Raw genomic sequence first — 16,078 nt, forward strand, 5'->3', positions numbered from 1 at the left:
CCTAACCAAGTCAGAGAAAGAAAAGTTGTTTTCTTAAACAGTCTCCTGGTGGTAAAGAGAAGAAATACAGAGCTTCCAATTTTCAGAGTGATTATACACCCATACATTTAGCAGCAGAACAATTCCCTGGAAGGCACCTGATTCCCTGAATAAGATCACAAGGATTTTTAAGCTTGGATTCAACAAACAGGAACATTTTGTTGTCAGTTTGTCCTACAGCACTATGTCCTGTTGTAGATGGATGATAGAAAAAGCCATATATCTCTCTCTCACTGTGCAATATCCACATTAAAGTGGTGGTCATCCAGTTAACAGTAATGAAGACAAAAGACTGTTTACAAATACTACTTGAAAAGAGGAAACAGATGACCTCAGGAGTTGAGTTTTGGCGGGTGCTCAAAATGAATATTAAAAACTAGGTGGAACGAGAGATGCCTACATAGAGACAATTTAATCAAAAGCAAAAAATTCACCAACGTCAGAGAAGTCCTACAGCACTAGGTGTGCCTGAAAACAGAAAATCTGAGTTTTTAAAGAGCTCCAGAGTTGTTCTCATATTTACTTATCAAGTTCTACAAATTCAACAACTCGACTTGGCACCTTAAAACACCTCCTAGAAACCACAGTCAATGCAATGAGTAATAGGGAAAGCAGGAGCCTTCATACAATCCGAGATTTATCACCAATTCATTTTGTTATGGTGTTTACACGGCATTAGAATTTGCATGCAAAGGGAAAAGACAGGCTGTATGTAAGAATACGCACACACATAATCCTTTGCAAGTTCATCACAGACTTAAAGCTACGAAAATACCCTTCTACGTCTTACAAAGGAAAATATCATACATTTGTTTCACAACACTCACTGCTATTGTCCTTTGAATGCCCTAATATCAGGTTTGTTGTTGTTGCTGGCCTTACATTCCAAAATAAACATTTATGTCAACTTGGACTACTAAATCATCAAAGGGTTTCAATGAGAAAGGGAGGGGCCTTTACGCTAGACTAGCGATTTTGATCTACCCTATCTCTTCCAAATAGCCAGTTGTGCCCTCCCTCAAGAGGAGTGTAAAGGCACCAGTTAAGGAAGTCACCCACTGAAGACAGTCAGAAGACACCTCTTGGTTGCTATTATGGATGCTGCTTGTGTTCTCCAAGCAGATTAGTTTTCATCCGCAATGCTCAAACTCATTAGGTTTCTAACTTAGGAGTCAATGTTTCTCACTACCATTTTAGGAATCCAACCACTTCGCTGTAATGCTCTTGAGTTGACAGCTGTGTTGGAACAACTATATATTTCTCCTTTCGGAAGGGAGGCTATTTCTCAGAGCAATTTTTTTAGGCTCTGGTAGGAATGCTTTTGTCTTCTCTGGTCCCCAGAGGCAAGGGAAGAAAGTTTTAGATTAGCTCCCCTACCCGATCATTACTGCTATAGAAAAAAGGATTGTCACTGGAAGCAGACATCGTTCGGAGCCACGGGAGCCAGGCCTGGAAGTCATACATTTCCTTTACGTTTTTGGTGAGAAAGTCCTTCTAAATACAAAATCATTTCTAGATTCATTTTCAGTGACCTATTTTCCATGATGACACAAAGCCAGAAACAAAAGGATTATTACTTAGGAATCAGTATTTCTGGAGTTTGCCTTGTTTTTATTTTCTTGATTTGAGTTGGTCTGAAAGTTTCTTGCCATCATGAAAAACAAAAGCGAAAATAGGATTTTATGAAAACAGGACTAATTTGCAAACATCATTTTCTACACCCAACACTGACTAACACTAAACTCAGATCTTATCTACTGTAATTGAGAGGATAGAGTAAGCAAGCTATTGGTGTTAACCGAAGTAAATGGGAATTAAAATAGTTTTTCTAAGACTTAATTCTTATCTCAAGTTAAACTAGTTACATATGCCTTTAGAAAGTACAGTCAGTTAAAGCAGTTTTAGACACCAGCTTGCCATATGTTATGTTAAAATTAGACTGATTTTTTTTCTTAAAAAGCAACAAATTTATGCATGAAGTATGTCTATTCAGTACACAGATTTTGAGGAATGCTTTTGTTCATCCAGTAATCTTTGCAGAAAGCACCAAATAAATCTTATTCGGAAAAAGAATCTGTTTCAGAATGTAATTTTGAAGGTAATCTTGACAATATCTCATAGAACTGTAAACACTACGCAAAGTAACCTCCACCAGCATTGTTTCCCAAATTTTTATTAGTGCAGTTATTTCATAGTCTGCAAAGATACAGTTAACTGCAATGATTTTTAGATTTCAGGATAGAATTTATAGTCATTTTTACAGGATCTGTACAATGATCCTGTCTCGAGGATCAACAGAAAAGTATTTTGAATGCAAACAACAACATGCAAGAAATTCTTATATAATGGAGAAAGGCAGCTTTCTCGGAGGGCAAGAAAAGAAGGAATATGTTTGCTAGACAGACTATATGTAAACAACGTGGCAGAAAACAATAATTATTTCATTCCAGGGCTCATGCCTCTTCCTCTGAGGAAGCTTTCAGTTTGAATTCATACAAGTCATAGACATGATTTTAGTGTAACACAGCCCAGATGCCACCTGAAGTGTTCTGTTGTTGCATATTCACATTGTTTGATTTAAAAAGTAACAGACTGGTTGCACCAAAAATGTGGAGTTTTGTACCTAGTTTGTCAGTGTGATAAATACACATTAATATAAAAGTAATAACATGGGTACCATTGAGAACTAGAGATTTTATAAGCTGGCTAAAAATAGTAATTTGAATTCCTAGCTTAGTCAGCTTGGCAGAAACAGCTGTGTTCACAGTAACCTCTAATTAGTTTGCATATTATAAGAGTTCCAAAGGTTATTTCCCTCTCAGAAACCTACTAAATTAGCCTTCACAGCACAATACTGTTACCATATCAAATGAACAGCAACAGATTATTCAGACTTTAGAGACTTACCACTATTTTTTCTGTAATGTTTCATTTATAAAGGCATATATTCTTATTTGATAAGGTAAAGGCAATCTCCTCTCTATCTGCAGCATTCAGAAGAGCCTGTCTCAAAAGGAAAAGAAAAGGTCCAGTTCATAGCTGCTTGCTTATGAACATGTACTCCTTGTTCAAAGAGCTCTGAACTTTAGTTTCAGTAATCAATGCACAAAAGTGTTCATGTAGCTCCTGTATCTATTCAGCAGCAAAAGCATGAAACAGATTGACTTGAACACACTTCTCAAACACAAAACACCAGAACTGCCATGAAGGTTTTTTGTGAGCCCTCTGTGTTTTAGAAATAGCGACCTGGAGGTTGGTATTTTGGAGCCATGTTTGTTCAGATGATGGAAGAAAGGCATTAGAAATCAATGTATCTTTTTTAGCCAAACTGTACATTTAATACTATATCTTGGCCACGCAACCCAAGTTTCTGCTACATAATCATCTTCTGAATACATTACATTACATAGGTGAGACTTTCAAAACGCTGACTGTCCCACTAACATTGACTTTACCTGGCAGAAGTAGTGGCAGGCCAATGTTGAACATGCTTGAATACGAATTAATGGTCAGATTTTAAAATTAAAACATAGGTGGCTCTACACGTACCAGATTCTTACTCTGCAGAAACAGGTCCATCTGTGATGAAGAATGAAAGATGAGGAGCAACATGCATTATCACAGTGCGTTTAAAGTTGGCATTCACAAAATAAGTAATATTTAAGCCATCAGATTTTTTGGTTTATATGTATTACGTCAGTTATTTTATAAACAGGAAAGGTAAGAGAATAATTTCTTAAGTATATAGTGAAAGCATATTTTTAAATCTACGTTTTCTAGAGACAACTATGAAAAACTACTGAAACTTAAAAACTTAAAAATCTGTGTTAAACCTTTAAAAGAACAAGCAAAAAAATACCAGTAAATACTTAACATGAAAAAGAAAGGACTCAGTTCTAATACAGCTAAACTCTATTCATTACATTGAAACACTGAGCAACTGCAGTCACGGTTTAAAGCAAGGTTTTTTTCTCTCAAGGCTAAAGGGTGTCACCCTGTATAAGTTATTTCATTCACCTTGGGTACTCCAATAGTCTAAAAGCTAAATAAAACTTTCAAATATATTTGCAAATATTAAGGGAGTAAAGTCACATCATGACTATGATGTGGCATATAGTCAGACCATGTCAGCATTATTTTTGTATTTAGAATACTATAGGACAGGCAACAGCCGTATTTCCAACTTTCTACTAATTCTATCAAAATTCTCAAAGTTATAAGCTCATATGCAGAGGAAGTACTAAAACACACAAGAAAGGAAGTGGCAGGAATTGTTAAATAGGAAGTTGTGAACTCTGCATTACCTATTTGAAAGAAAAAAGATATCTACATCTTATTTAGTGGTAAACTTCATTTCCTTGAAGATGTTTGTACCATACGTTGTTTTACTGGCTTTCTCGAGATGCAATTTTTAAGTTAAAAATGTGAGAGGGATTACTAGGTTTATTTAGTACCAAGAAACCCTGTTCATTCAAAAGGATGAACCATATGTTATAACAGGTACCAGCTCCATAATGTGAGCGGGTTTCCCTCCTGCATTCTGTTTCTTCCCTACAAATTGGAGTGTAATACCAAATTCCAGCAAGTTCTAATTGCTTCACTCTGTTGGCCATTAGTAAGAACACAGGCAACGGAACTAAAGATTCATTCTGCCAAAGCATACTCATTATACTATTAACAAATCTTTTTACCATTTTTAACATACTGAGATTCAAGTTTAAAGAGAATGTACAATTAACAGGATTGCACAAACCATGTTCGTGCCTTTACGTGCAAGGAAAGGCCAAACTTGAGCTTTGCTCCTCCAGCAGAAGCAGCAAATAGTCATGCTTCTTCAGTAGTTATGTTTTTCAGTATACTGCCCAAATCTGTATTTGGGAGCTTTAAATAGCTGCAACTGCTTAAATACTATTCCCAGAAAGAAGCTCCAAGTATTCTTTCTTAAACTAATTTCAAGGAAGACTTTTGGACTGAAATTTGAAGAAACACACAGGATTACAAATTCACATGAACAACTTGTTTCAGTTGGGATCTCTTTAACGTGGCTGTTGCTGCTATAATCACAGATGCCTACTACACTGTACTTATCATATTCAAATTTGGAAAGGAAAATTTTAGTGATGATTAAAAGCATACTGAATTCATTGAATGGTGCAACCTACATGTTGCCAAGCTACTGCAATGCACACAAAAACCTGCTGAGAACAAACAGTACTGCTGAAAACAGATGTTAGATAAAGAAGAATTAGGATACTCCTGTTTTCTCACGATTGTCTAATATGCGTTTAGGAAACCAACCTCAACTAAGCTGGTTTAATATTAAAGCTTACAGCTTTCTAGACTTGAGATGATCAGCTCACAATCTACGGACCAAATACAGTTTTGGGGGCAAGTCAAACACCGATGCCACCTCGCCTACCCACACAAACACTTATTTACCTGACTGTCTGACTGTCAGGTCATGTAAGGGCTGAACAGGCCACATGACAAAGTCACAAGCATGTAGGTTGATGACGGGGATGGAACAGACTGTCCAGCCTTCACATGGCTCCAGGACAGAATGGCTGGGCACCTCTGTTCTACACCAAGGTTTAACAGAAGATGTTGCACTTAAAGCTGAATGTTTACGCAACTACTTCCATAGTAGTAAACTGTTCTAAGAAGAAAAAAAAAAAAAAAAAAAAAAACGGGAAACAAATCAATACCTTTTTGGAAAGAGAAACTTAACCCTTAAATGCTGACAACAGAGACTGACATTCAGAGAAGTCAAACTACTTAGATCTGAGGTAGGTTTCTGAGAACTTTGCTTTACTAGCTGCCCTTCATACACAAATAATAATGCATATTAAGTTGTTAGTCACAGTGGAGATCAATACTGTATTTTATTTATCATAAGCATAGTTTCTAGTGTGTGTTAGCATTTAGTTCTCACACAGGAAAGGTGAATATGTCTTCAGAAAAGACAATGTGTAAGAAAATCTACCTGTGACCAACAAGCCTGAGAACTTCCTGTGGAAAGAAACAACCCCTCCCTTCCTTAACCCAAAAGCAGCCATACCTTAATTGCTAACATTTATTCTATATTTAATTATTTCTCCAAGTTGCAAAGCAATACTTTAAGACACTGACACACCCAGTCCTGCGTTACTAGAGATTGCTTTAGCTGTCATTGCAGTCACAGAGCTTTCACCTCCATCCCTGCAGGTCATCTTCTCCCCACCTGAAAGCAGCTCAGAGTTTAAAAAACAAATGTCAGTGTTAAAACAGGCACATCACATAACCAAGATAAGCTTTCACAGACATCCTAACGTAGGACAGATTATCACTCTGCACTCCAGTACATGAAAAAGACTGCAAAACTTGACAAGCTAGGCCTTCAAAGGACTATTTGATGCTCTCCATGCTAATGAAACAGATTTGTGAGTGAAAGTAAGTTGCATGGATCAGATCAGATAAAAAAATGTTTTGCCACTTCACGCACCTACTAATACTGCTAGTTTAAAATAATTGACTGAGAACACCAATTGATTCAGCAAAGCCAAGCAGCTATCACAACTTCTATCTCTACAATGGCAGCATCCTCTCTGGAAATGCACGACTCCTCTCACGTCCCATACTCCTCTTCCCAGCCCAGACCCAGCGCTGCACCTACGGCACCACACCCCACAGCTCCTCCACACTCTTGCTCATCGTGTTCCGCTTCCTCCCAGCCCCAGCCAGTTATCAGTCTTGACTAAACAGGCTTTACAATTTGGTGGCTATCTCAAAACCCCATTTGCAGTCTTAGCACGTATCTGGAACACTTACAGAAATAAAACAAAAATCACCATGTATAAAATGCAGTAACTTCTCAATGTCTTTAAAAAAAAACCTTCACCCCTATCGCATCTTTTTCCATTCCTCTGCTCTCCAAAAGACCATTACACTGAAGGTTTCTGAGCACTGATTCACAAATAAACGTTATTGACTATTGGAATCACACGCAAGTGCCTCTTCTTACAGAAACAGTGCTGATGGCAAAGCATTTTTACTAGAAGACTGGATTATTTTTCCCAAGTAGTATTCCAAGATAGAATTTTGCGTGTAGAGAGATAGTTTTATATGGAGAACATACTGCTAGCAAAGACTTCAGTACAAAAGAACCCTAAAGATATACACATTACTACATGAAAACAACAAATGCTTGAGAGCTTGCTCCTAACTAGGTAGAAATATTAACTTATTTAGCTACTCTTAAAAAGATAATAAGCACATAAGAGTTTAACCACCCAAAACCCCCACTTCATGTACTAGAGAACTTAACAGATACCACAGTAAACAAGGAATTTCCTGCTGTCAGTCAGTGACAGAAAAGTAGCCCGCAGACTGGACTATATAAAGCAGTCAAGTAAAGCCCAGCATAACAGACTGGCTTCTAACGAAGGTTCTGAATGGTAAGCTCTACACAAGTTATAAACAAGGAATCAATGGCAAATAAGGCATAAGTCAGTAATTTCCATGAAGTCTTTCTGCTCTGCCTGCTTCTTGACAAGCTTTAAAAAGACTTGTAAGATTAGACCTCTCCACTAATGCTCCCATGTCTGCTAGTAAATCCAGTAACTTAGCAGCTGTAAAGATTTTACATATTTTCAACCTCCTGTTCCAGTCTTTCACCTCTACTGAAAACAAGACGAGTCTGATGGACACAGAACAAACAAGCTCCAGAACCCAGGGGTATCCCCCCAAAAAGGCCCTATTTCTGAGCCCGCCTCCAGAAAGGCCAGCTGACCACCCCAGGGTTTGGAACGTCAGGCTGCTTAGACCCTGCCTTTCCCCAAGCCCAAACCACCCACGCTCACCACCTACCTATGCCCCTGCTGCCGCTCCCAGCCACAGCCAGACTGCCACGCGCGCTTTCATAGTTTAGCTGTCTGTTAATAGCTGTCAGTTTTCAGAGTGAGTATTGTAGAAGAACTGAAAGCAATTGCTACCTAAAGGGAAATTACTAATGAGCCATCTATGTAACACTGCTCACAGGCAAGTCAACCAACCAACCCTCCCAACTCAATATTGCACTTTTCAGTACACTACCAGTTCAACCACAGCTAATGTTGCAACAGGCAAGGATAAAAAGGATGGGTTTGTTGGTTCGCAACACAGGTTGTCCTCCACATATTTACTATACTGGTTTTGAAACAGTACAAGGGCAGATCTGCTCTGGTCATGAAACACTTCAGGCCAATTCTGAGAAGGTATCAATACCGGGAATGAAAACATTGTACAAGTTTAAACAAGATTCTTGTTCATGTCACCCTACAGACACTGCTGGGCACTGCGCAGTTCTAGGTAGCAACTGCGATTTAATGCGAAAATTCTCCATTGCCAGAAGTCTGAGAGACAAGTGACAACGTTGCTTTCCAATTTAATTAAACTGTAAAGGGAATACACAAAAACTTTTTTTTTTTTCCCCCACAGTTGGGTAGCTGGCCCCACCCCCATCATTTACTGCTTAAAACTCTCCCCATTTTTCTTCCATTTCTGGAAATATTCAGAAAATTTCTAAAATGTGTGTATATGTATTTTGGCTGTTTAATAAGCTATGCAGTATTTTTCCAGTTCTTGCTCCAATGACCCACCCTCTCCTTTCCCAAAGAAGTTCCTCTTACTAAAACCTCTTGCTCTTGTCTGAGTTCTGTTTTTCCAGCAGCCCCCATCTTTAGTCATTTATGCCTGTGCAACACAGAGCAAGGGCGTACAATTCTACACAAGGATGGCAGAGTTTTAGTCCTCCTTCAAGTACAGAAGAGTGGAAAAAACAGGCCCTACACAGTATAATGGAATCGAGATCTTCTGAACCAGTATGGGTTATTTTTCCTGTCAGAAAAAGGAAGCATACCCTTCCTTAGTCAAAAATGCATTTTTAAAATAGATTTAACATTTTACTTCCTGTGATCACATTAAAAGGTCACACTATTTATGCTACTGTAACCTGTTACTGTGGGATTAGAAATGATATAAACAAGCAATTCTCATTCAAATGTGCAGAAGGGAAGAAGGTTATGAGAACATTCCTCTTTATGTGTAGACCACTTGTTCTTGTTCCAAATAAATATAAAGAATCCGAGAAACAGAGTGTCTTTTGTAGAACAGCTCACAGAACCAAGTACTTGATGAATCAAGCACTTCACAGAAGCAGCATAAAATTCTGGGAACTTGAGATACAAGAAAAAGCACCTGAAAGATCACAAACAGAACAGTTACTTTATGTTCAAAATACTGCTATTTAGTAGCATTTTTAACAAGTTATTATTTTAGTCCAAAAAGCATAGCGAGCTTTCTTCCTAGAGCGGAGAGTTTCCTTTCTGCCTGCAGCAAGATCCGCATAGCTCCACACTCACCACTGGTACAGTATGGAAGGTTTTCTATAATTGCATATACAGACAGAATGCAAAACTTGCTTTGCTGTTGCTTTATTTCCTATTTCTACTTATGTAGAAACTGTTTTAACCTTCCTCTAAGTATAGGAAAAAGACTGTACCACACAATTCGATCCTGATTCAACAATCTCTTAACAGTTGGTGGGACAAGTAAATCTTCCTCGGCACCGAAGCTGACTTTTTACCCCTTGGACCACATGTTCCCAGAGCACCCACAACAACCAAGAGCTGAGACAGCTATGAAACTACTTAAAGGTATGGACCCTAATACAGAAGGAAACTAAATGTCCTATATACAAAGCAGAACTCTAGTTTCAGTCCCTAGCAATGCAAACGGGCCTCTGAAACAGGCCCTGATGTATCAGTATCCTACTTAAGCAAATCTAACATGAGATTAATGCTGGATTCAGCAGAAAGGTTTTTTTACCTTACTTTCATGTCTCTGCTTTCTTTCATGAAAGATATGCTCAACTAAGAAGCAGGATTGTCCAAATATTTTTTCATTCCAGAGGTTAACAAATCAGCAACTAAATAAGGTACATGTTCAGTATCAGCAATACCAAAAAAATTCTGCTTAAAAGCATAGTATATTTTATCATACCAACAAGGACAGGTAGGGGACAGCAAGAAAGTATATGTTAAAAACAAAAGCCACTAAAAAAAAAAACAAAACCAAAAACCAAAACACACACACAATTTGGAAGGAATCACATCTGACTTAGTGTTGATGATAAATATTTTGAGTTGAAAAAATACTGGGAGTGTAGCTACCATGGTTAAAAACACAGATCTCTCAAGTAAGCTGGCTGTATTTATGCTGCTTCCACAAGTAGTTGCCCTTTACCAACTCGCTAGTCTACTAGTTACAAATGCAAAACCAATAACTTCTGGAAATGTGTTTATCAGTCCATATTCTAAGATAAAGTATTGTGCAAGGTGAAAGCATATGGAAACAGAACCTACAGAATTAGAAATAAATAAATAAATAAATAAAATTAAAAACCTTTCCAGAAGTTTCATACTAAGCTAGCTCATTTTCCTTCCCAACAAGGACATCAGATTTTTCATTGGTGTTCTATGAACCTTTTTTTCTTAAACGTAGAAAGCACTACCCCAGTTTGAAAGTAGATCAGCTATCACTATTAGCAGAATCACATGAATTTCCAAGAATCACTTTTATCACTTTTTCTTAGTATAATATGACAGGCAAGATGTTGAATCTTAGCTGTGTTTTGCGTGGGCGAGAGAAAAAGCACATCTAAATTCACAGGGTTTGGTAGAAAATGAATTGGCATTTGTACTACATGATCTACAAAGTGAACACACAAAGGCATTCTGATGCTGTATCATAGTGCCTCTCCCAGCCAAACCAGCAAGGGCATGTCTACTGGCACCAGAAAGATAAACAAAAAAATGTTTCTTGTGCAAATCAACACGAAACAAGTTGACCAATGACTAAAAAAAAAATAAATCTCAATGGTAAGTGCTGTAAACATCAAAGCTTACAGATCAGATCAAGTTTATATTATTAATTCTGAACATTGCAGAGAATCTGTTTCTACATTTTCATAAACTCATTTCTTTTAGGAAGAAATGCACACATCCACTAGGGCTGCTTTGCTCTGACAGTGATGCTGCACACACTTTTGGAGAGGTGCAGATGCAAGCATTCTAGTCTAATAGTTCTAGTCTAGTCTACTATCTTTAAAATAACAAAGATTTAAATTTATCTGATTCTGTAAAATGTCTGAACACTGACAGCACTTCACATCAGCGCTGAAGATGATACAAAAACTTAGGCAATCTTCTAACGTTTGTCTCATATCTCAGTTTATGCTAACCTTTTTCCAAATTAGTATTACAGAAACAAGCAGAATTAAATAAAATTTACTATGAAATCCTACGCTCTACTGAATATAAATCTCATTTTGCATATGAGGAGAAAGAAAAAACTAGTTTATTCGGCTACGGGAAAACAAATTCAGTGGCATTATCTGGTGACTGAAACAACCCACCTAATTCTCACATGCACTGGAGTACAAGAGATAGCATGACTTCAAGCCTTTACCCCTTTTTATAAATTTTTTCTTTTCTTTTCTTTTTTTTTTTGTAAACTCTTTCCTCCTCCATTTTCTTTTAATTAAAAGATGTCCACTTTGAATGATACATGAATTCTTAATTTTAAGGAGTCAGTTAGTATCCTCAGATATTTAATGTGGCTAAACTCACAATCCAAATAGATTAAGTCACGCCAGTGACACTGATGTAAACCCTTAGAATTCGTATGTTTACAAGAAAGTAGCAGTGATATTTCAGTGTAAACCACAGCTTAGAAAGTCTCAGCTGAAGAGATCCCTTGGAGAAAGTCCATTTACAAAACAAGTATTGCAAGAAAAGATTTCATTTTAATGTTTAGTTAACTATAGGATGAATCGTTAATTCAGACCTACCAAGAATATTTAGAAAGTTATTTTAGTTTCAAAAATACTTGGTCTACCTCTACCACATTTTATTCTCTGCTTGCAAGGGCTATTTCTATTTGAATTTAACATCATTTGGCATATGGCCAACACTGCATTCTCCTTAACTGTCATTTTCCTTCTATATGGGTACCCCTACAGCAGACAGAGAAAGAAAGAGGAACAAGTAACGTGGAAGAACACACTAAACCCACAAAAACCTTCCGAAGGTGCTCAGAAGCAGGTGTAGTACTGTCCACAAGTTGTATAATTTCTAGATTTTTACCAAATGGTATCCCCTTAGCAGTAAGCCATAACAGACTCCCTTTTTCAACGTTCTACTTACAGCAATGGTATCATAGAAGATTCGTATTCAAGTACTTAGATTTTAAACTCTGAAAAACAAGCAAAACTAAGTCACTCAGTAGCTCTATACAATGAGACTTGCACAATCTCATATTTGCCGTCAGTAGACACAATTGGTCTCGATCTGAAAGTTAGTAGCATAACTAACCAATGCAGCAGAGTGCTCTGAAACAGTCTCAATAGCACAAAACATACTATCACTTGCAATTGAAAGTAAACTGGTTTTCACAGAGAGGATATTGACTTCACAAGCCACAGAGACTTCGCTACTTATCATTAGCCTCTCCCGCACTGGTATCAGGATTCTGTGGCTGTATAGCACTGAAAAACATGAAATATCTTTAGCTGTTGTTGAAGGAAAAAAGTGACTCCCTGCAAGTATCAGTGCTAAACTAGCTTTCCATAACCAGAGCCAATTAAGCTAAGCCTCAAATGAATCAACACAGCATGAATTAAGAAGTGGCGAGGCATGCATGCAGAGACCTGTATTTTCAAGTAGCAAGAACTGGCAGAATAAAACACAAAGATGCATTCATAATAAGTCATGCTCATGCCACAATTTATCTGCTGTAACAAAGTTAAAAGGTTTTTTAGCACCAGAGTTAAAGAGTAAGCCAAATCCTTAGAGACTGCAGCAGCACAAAGTCTGAACTCTCACTGCAGCTTATAAACCAAAAACACTAGTAGAACTTCCTGTTCATTTACTTTAAATACACAACACAACCACACTATTATGTCTACAGGGTCAACCATTTCACAGTTTACTTTCAACATTAAAATCTATCTACATGTTCCACAAATGTTCTTCCAGACAGTGAACAGATAAGAAACTTTCCATGCCTTTTCTCTCTTGACAGAGAGATATCCAAAATGTCCACAATAGTTTCTATCCTCCTCCCATAATCTAGGTAAAGCTTATTAACTTTCATAATTTGTAGTATTTTAGTTTAGCTTACAGAGGCTTGGGAAAAAAAAAAAAAAGTAACATTTAATACTTTTAAAGTACCCTCAAAAATTAATAAAGAAACCGAGAACAGTTATGTGTCTCTTACAGGCCTCAAAGCAAACAGTAACTACACTTTCCAGAGCACACACGGCAGTATTGGTAGTGCTGTTTTCAGTATACTCACTTCCAAACATATTTAAAAATCTAGACCATATCCATTTTTTTCTTATTTTATATTCTACTGACTACAAAAATTAGAAAACATTTTAGTCCAATTTTGCTACCTTCACACAGAAAACTCTGTATGAGCTGTCCCCATAGATGCTTCTGTAAAACCAAGTGTCAGCTCTGCCTCCACCCATATCGTATGGGATCCCCAGCTGAATGGTAGATCAGTAAATAACTCAGAGGTATCTTCACTGTTACTGATAAGCACATCAAAGTTAATATCATTAGCCAACATACTTAAGTCAACATCTCGTTTATATAAACACAAGAAGCAACTCTACCTGTATTTGAGGGTTGTGTTTTTAAGATAGTATCTCAGTCCATCACCATGTCTAAGAAGTTAGAAACTAAAATGCCTCCCAAAATTCTGAAAGACTTCTGCATAGAAAATTACTATGAAAATCTGATATTGCACTGACTGTGAGCACGTGAAAATTTAATGTTCCTTTTATATTCCGGACAAATATCTGTATCTTTTTCTCCCCTGCTCTAACAGCAAGCCTAAACTGTGCTTTTCCTAGCTTTGGGCTATTGCTTTTTTGTTGTGACATCTCCAGAGCGAATGCTTTTCATTCCTATCGATTCTTCTAACAATATTTATGCAGGGTGCATATCATTCACTTACCCCGAAGCATTTCTTTTCTGCTGTATACCTTAACCACAGTATCACATTGCAAAGTTCACATTTAATCTGCTGTCCATTTTCCTTTAACTTACTGTTTTATTGAAAAGGACTTTAATTTGAATGGGCATTTCTTATGCTTAGATCAGGTCTCATTTTATTAGTTATCTTCTAAGTATGTTTCTCTACAATGCAAGCAATTGCCAGAACCAGACGAGTCCATTTTATCTACTGGGTCTCTGAACAACCTTTACAGGATCTCATGGCTCATAGTTGTAGCAAGTAAACCTAGATGAAAGGGACTGTACTGCGTATTTGGAAAAAAAAAAACAAACGAAACCAAAACCAACAGAAACAACAAAACACAGAGAACTTCATCAGGGTTCACCCTGTTTTGACAAGCTACTGTACAGAACATTTCCACTACACATGCAGTGCCCAAGACATGATTCTCACAAAATCACCTACATAAGGTCTTCATTTTGAAATGTTTTGGTCTCCATCCTGTGATTATTTACACTTTAAAAAAATAATCTAAATTTTATTCTTTCACAACTCTACTATTATCATAGCTGAACACTGCTTCCCTTCGTCCAAAAAAAAGAAGCTTGGACAATTTTAATCCTTCAAAGTCACATGGCACCCAGACAAGTCTCCTTGTAGCCATTCTTCGAATTAGCTTCAACTTCCTGTTGTATTCATAATTCCTCCCCTAGATGCCGTGCAGTTCTGTATCTCTAGATAATAGATTTACCCAAGAAACAAGAGGAAGTGCCTGTTAGTAAATTGCATTATGCTTCACTTGGAATACTGGTGAACACTTTTGGATTTTATCTAGGTGTTATGATTGTAACTGCTAATAGATGCCTACGGTAAAATTAACTTGGGGGAAGACTTTCTTCTGCACCAATAACATACGCTATTCTACTTACTCCATTCTTCAGGCAAAGATTGGTATTTGTAGGAAAACTGCACTGTTAATGTCACAGGCCAGACATCAAAAGTATAGATTATAGTGAAGTACATTGTTCTTCCAGATGTACATGATCTGCCAAGATGTCATTTTCAACAGCTGACATTTAAAAGCAGGATGCAGTTGAGAAACTGAGTTACACGACATCGATGCACATACTTACTAATCAATCTTAGGAAAAAAAACCCAACAAGTAAAAACCCCACCTCTCACGTTTGTCAATAGTTGGATGCAAATCAAAGAATCACTTTAGTCTTTTTCTTTTTTTTTTTTGAGTGGAATTTTAGTCCTCAATCAAACCTCGTGCTGTGCTATAGTCTGAGCAGCCTACTGAGTCACAGCATTCAAAGAAAGTAGGACAAAAATATCACTGAATGCTGACCCCACATTGAAAATATGCCAGTCCCTCATTCTCCTTATACATTTCACTTCTGTAATTAAATTGTACCCATAGAAATATACTACCTCCATTACAGAGCTATATTACTCAAAATAATTTCCTGAGCTCTAGACCTCCAACACACCAAATTGCCCTGAACAGTTTAGCAAAAACATAACGTCATACATATATGCACATGACTTTCAACTGATACAGTTACCAAGCACTGAAACTCTGCAGGAAATGAAATACTCTTAACAAAAAATGGACCTTCTGAAAAGCACACTGAAAATTTCATGCTTATTCTCTAATTGCCAAACTATTGGAGATGTTCCTCCTGCAAGGTACTACTTTTACAATTTGCCTGCTGTGATTCTGAAACTGGAGTTCATTTATTTCACTTTTATAAAACTCCACTCCTTCTTTTAAATGTGTACTGCCAGAGAAATTCATAGTGAAAGGGAAACAAATCTTAACTTCTATACTGCAAATATAAATTTAAAACATTAGTAGGTGCAACATACCAGCTTAAACATTCAAATGGATTTTACAGTAATGCTGCCTGATCTGACTGAACACACCTGCCCAACCATTCACGTACTTCATCTTCTCTTTAACTTCATTTTGGATAAATGCGTAAAGAACTTTTT

General features: G+C 37.1%; 1 protein-coding gene across 1 annotated transcript in view; it reads right to left on the reverse strand.

Annotated features, from left to right (window-relative positions):
• Positions 1–16,078, reverse strand: part of PTPN1 (protein tyrosine phosphatase non-receptor type 1) — a 42,306-nt gene that overhangs the window by 25,153 nt on the left and 1,075 nt on the right. The window lies entirely within an intron of this gene.

This window comes from Numenius arquata, chromosome 12, assembly GCF_964106895.1.
Source record: "Numenius arquata chromosome 12, bNumArq3.hap1.1, whole genome shotgun sequence".
In the NCBI taxonomy this organism is placed as follows: Eukaryota; Metazoa; Chordata; class Aves; order Charadriiformes; family Scolopacidae; genus Numenius; species Numenius arquata.